Raw genomic sequence first — 5,527 nt, forward strand, 5'->3', positions numbered from 1 at the left:
TCTCCTTCTAGAATGTGCTTTCAATAAATCTTTTGCTAAATCTCGCTGAGCTGTAATTCTTTACTGTGTCGGCAGGGAACCAAGGACCCCCTCCATGCTACTGGGGCAACTCCGTGCGGTAACGTTAGGAATGCAAACTTTTATAGGAGGAAGCAGGCTGAAAAAACTTAGTTGAAAACATGTGCTACCTTTCATGAAAAAGGAAGTGTGACTCAGAGCGCTGCACCTAGAGGGTAGAGTCCAGAGCCATAGAAAGTCATTTTGTGTTGGAAGTAGGACTGAGTCTTAATCAAGAAAGTTCCAGTATTTGCCTTGTAGACGTAAGAAATGTCCAAACCTGTAAATAATTTTTGTAAGAATTTACTTGAGCCAAACTGACAACATATGCCAGGGAGCAAGATCTCAAATGCTCTGGGGAATACAGTTTTGCAGCTTCCTTTATACATTAGAAATTAAGGAGATGTAAGAAAGATTATGTGAAAGTGGGAGAAAATAGGCAAGGATTGTATTACAGAATAGTTATGAAGATTACAGGCTTATTTCAAAGATGGGTGGTTAAGGCTTATTTCAAAGATGCGTTAACCTCTAGATGCATAGAAACAATGGACAGGGCTGGCTTAAAATCTTTCACTTTTTATATGTCTTATATGTCTTGGGCATGACTACCTACCATGACCTGCCCAGTTAAGAATTTATGACCAGATCCCCCTGCGAGGTTACTTTGCATAGAATTCCCCCTTACGCCACACCTCCACCCCCACCCGCCTAGTCCTCAGTCTGGAGTCCCCTGTGTATTCCTTTCCCCCATTGTTGAACAGGAAAGTTTGCAGTGCTTACATATATCTGACCAAAAATTCGATGAGTCAAATAATTTGTCTTTTTAAGCTTGGGATCAGCAAACCTTTTCTGTAAAAGGGCAAATGGTGATTATTTTTGGCTTTGTGGGCCTTTTGGTCTCCATTGCAACTACTGGACTCTGCCTTTGTTATGTGAAAGCAGCCGTAGACAATATGTAAATGATGGGTGTGGCCATATTTGGTCCAAATGCTGTAATATGCTCCTTCCTGCTTTAGCTCACTGATCTCTAGAACAAGAGAAACTATATCCAAGAGGAGTACTTAAGGAATTACACCCAAGGGGCCTCCTCTACACCTAGATCTGATTTAAGTGATGAGATACTGGACTTGCAGCTGATGCTGTAAAGTAATGAGACTATTGGGGCCTTGAAAGGTGGTAAGTACCTTTTACATGTGGGGGAGATGTAAATCACTGAGAGTTAATAGAGTGAACTGCAGTGGCCATCCTTCAAGATGGTCCCCAGTGGTCTTTGCTGGTTGGTATTAATACCCTTATGTAGTCCCCTTCTACACTGTACCAGAGGTGGTCTGTGTGACCAACAGAATGTGGCAGACATGATGGTGTATCATTTCTGAGATACGTCATAAGACATTGCTGCTTACATCTTGGTCACTCTCTCCTCTCTTGGAATACTGGCTCTGGGAGAAGTTAGGTGCCATGTTGTAGGCAGCGCTATAGAGAGAAGGGGGATCTGAGGCCTTTAAACAACAGTCGTTTAAGTGAGCCTTCTTAGAAGAGGATCTCCAGTCCCAGTCAAACCAGATGACTACAGGTCTGAAACTTGACTGCAACTTCATAAGAAACCTAGCTAAGCCACACTCAAATTCCTGATCCTCAGAAACTGTGAGATAATACATGTTTGTTGTTTTAAATCACTAAATTTGGAGTAATTTGTTATTTAGCAATAAAGAACTACTATACCATCTGACTACTATGAAGCTACAAAGCTGAGCACGCTAGGGGCAAAGGTGGAAATAGAGGGCTCTTAATGACATTCACTGAGCTGCTGAAACAACCTGAGAACAACCTACCTTTCCACACTTAAGCGAGTTATTTAAATATCTTTATTGTTTAAATCACTGTTAAGTGGGTATTCTGTTACTTGAAAATGAAAATCATAACGGATAAAATATTTTTAATACATTTCCAGAGTTTGATGTTATCCACGTATTTGTGATTGATTAGTTATATCCAATTTATTGCCTTACAACCTATTTCCTTGTTCTCAGGCTTTTGAATTGTTTATAATTTTTCTTAATTATAAATAGCATTGCTATAATTGCTTGGAAAATCTTTTGGATAGATTACTTTCTTTTCTTTCCTAGTTATTTCTATAAGAATATTTCCTAAATTGTATTTACTGGGTAAAAGGGAATTGAGCACATTCGTAACTATTATAATTATCATCAAATAACTCTCCAGAGAGTTGTAGTTTACATTATTGTAAATGTACTTGTTTTTTCATAGTTTGCCAAATAGTTCCCCTAATATGACTATGGATTTTTCTCTACTTTTGATATGTTAACCTAAAAATAAAAGGCCAAAATGAGAGGCAATAGCATTTATTTGAGATTAAAAAGAATTGCAATTCTGGGAAGTACTGACTCAGGCAGAAACTCAAATAGTGTTCTGATTATGGGGCGAAGGCAGGGTTTTTTTTTTTATGAGAAAGAGAAGAGAAATAGTTACTTGAATAGAAGGAAGGAGTTTCTATTGGTGCTAATAAGCTACATTATTCTTTAGCTGTACACAGTGATACTAATTCTATAGACCGTCCTTAATTTTCAGTCAGCTTTCTTGTTAGCTTTACAAACAGTTGTTTGAAATCGAATGTTGGTTTGGCCCAGTCCAAAGGTTATTTTGCCCAGTTTAAACATTTCAAAAGTTCAAGGAGCAAGACGTGCAAGGCAGTTCCTCTGAAAGGCTGCACTGACCCCATTTTAAAATGACTCCGGTTATGTCAACTTTGCACGATTCACTTATTGTATTTCTACTTGGGAACTATTTCCTTTGACAGTGCATAATTGAATTTAAGCATTTATTTTATACACATCTCTCTATATGTGTGTACATACATATATTTTCTACATATGGATATATTTTTGTATATTGATATTTTGAGTAGCAGACTTTTAATTATTTCTCTACCCTATTATATTTCTTCTTGTTAAAAAATGAAATTCAACTGAGTAAGTTTGAAGATCTAATTGGCTTTATAAAGTGAGTCATGGATGAGGCAGTATCTCACCCAGCAACTAGGGGGCAACTCCAAGGGATTGCAAGGGAAGGATTTTGTAGCAAGAAGGGTGAGACAGGGGAGCTCTTAGGAAAGAAAAGAAGGGATTATTTTAGGGCCAGGACATCTTTACTTTGGAAGAAGAAGTCATGTAGATTGCCTCTTCTTTCTGTGGTGAGGGAAGGGGACCTATGTTACAGATAATCTTACCGTTGCCTGACCAGAAAATTCCATTCTGGTTGATTAAGATTATGTGTCTGGGAGAGGTTGAAACTGCAGTTAGACCAGGTGTTAAATCTAGGTTTGGAGTCATGGGCTTTTGGCATGAGTGACACAGAAAGTTTTATTTTTCATATTTTTCATATATTTGAATTGATTAGTCTTTTTCCTTAGGGCTCATAAATTTTTATTCTACCTAAGAATATGAAAATGTTCCTCTGTTTTGTTCCAGCTGTTTTTGGAATTTTCTTATGTTTATATTTATGAACCTCCTGAAGTATGTTGCCATATGTGTTATGAAATGTTGTTACTGAAGTGAACTAGGGTCCTGCCACTTGGTAGGTGTCAGCCAAAAAAACACTCCAAGTTGATTTTGTTAGTAGGACCTTTATTGTAAGCCCTCAAGCAAGGAACACATTGGGGATCTTTCCCAAAGCAGTGCCTCCCTGAGAACAAAAGGCCACCTGGTATTATAGGGCTAGTTGCTTTTACATTATAGCACATTGAGGTATGTTTGGGATGAGCACACACAGTAAATGGAGATGGCTATACATACATCCTCTGTACAGAAAATTGCAGATATACCCTGCCTTGTGCAGAGATTTTAGTATTATAATGAGGGCATAATGAGAAAAGTTCACACTGAATCCACTGGAGAATTCTTTGGTTAGTTCCAACTGGTCTAGGGTGTCTCTAGCAGCCTCCTGGATCTTTATATTCCCGTCCTGAAGGAAAACATCTCAGGCAAACACTGTTAAGAGTTCCATCAATCAAACAAGGGTAGGGAATGTTTAAGTAATTATGTAAGCTTTCTTCAAGTTCTTAACCCTTCTATACCAGCTATGTAGACTACAATATCAGCTCAGGTTAATTCTCTATACTGACATCATCTTGATTCAATATTTATTTAATTGAAACTGCTTTGTGTTTGTTACATTTTTGATTCATTTTAGTACTGAAAAGTTTTTGGTGTAGTTTTCTGCCTAATGCATTATTGGGGATTTTGATGATTGTGGTTTTACAATAATCTAATTCTGGTGAAATGAATCCACTTCCACTGTGAACCAAAAAAAGGAGGTTCTATGGAAAGTAACCTCATAGAGTGGTCTGATCATAAATTCCTAACTGGGCAAGTCTGGGTGGGTAGTCACACCGGAGGCATGCTGAAAGGCTTGCCTTTGCTTTAAGCAAGCCCTGTCCATTGTTTCTGTGCATCTAGGTTAACATACCTTTGAAATACCCCCTTTTAAACCCCTCAAAGAGCACATAATCTTAACTATCTGTAATCTCATTCCTGCTTGCTTCCGCTTCCTCCCCTTCCTGTCCTCCTGAATCTCAAATGCATAAAAAAACTGGAAACTGTTATTCTTCAAAGCATTTATTTCAACTTGTTGAGATCTTGCTTCCAGGTGCATCCTTTTTTTGGCTCAAATAAATTTTTATAAAAATTCTCTACAGGTTTGGACATTTTTATATCAACACCATTACTTAATACCATATGATTTGGTAATTCAATCCTCCTGTTATAAAATATACATTAAAATTACTTATATTCTAGTTAGGAGTAAATCTCTGAATATTCACTTATCCTTTTATTTAAATAATATGTTCACTTATTTCTTTATTTCTACCATTGAAATTTTCTTATTTTTAAAAGAAATTATTATCCTGATCAATTCTCAGGTTATGAATGTTTTAAAATAAACTTTATTATTTTTTATTCTTTAAATGTTTTTACTTGTTAATTTTTATTTTTCAATTACAATTGACATTTAATATTATAATAGTTTCAGGTGTATAACATAGTGGTTAGACATTTATACAACTTACTAAGTGATCCCCCGAGTAAGTCTTGCACCCACCTGACACTATGTATAGTTATTATATTATTGATGACTATATTCCCTGTACTGTGCTTTCCATCCCTTGACTGTTTTGTAACTACCAATTTATATTTCTTAATCCCCTCACCTTTTTCACCAACTCCCCTCCCATCTGGGAACCATCACTTTGTTCTCTGTATCTATGAGCCTGTTTTTCTTTTGTTTATGTGTTTATTTTGTTCTTTAAATTCCACATGAAAGTGAAATCATATGGAATTTGGCTTTCTCTGTCTTATTTTACTTAGCATAATACCCTCTCGGTCCTTCCACGGTGGAAATTGTAAGATTTCATTCTTTTTTATGGCTGAGTAATATTCCATTATATATATGT

Source organism: Pteropus alecto, unplaced genomic scaffold, assembly GCF_000325575.1.
Source record: "Pteropus alecto unplaced genomic scaffold, ASM32557v1 scaffold413, whole genome shotgun sequence".
In the NCBI taxonomy this organism is placed as follows: domain Eukaryota; kingdom Metazoa; phylum Chordata; class Mammalia; order Chiroptera; family Pteropodidae; genus Pteropus; species Pteropus alecto.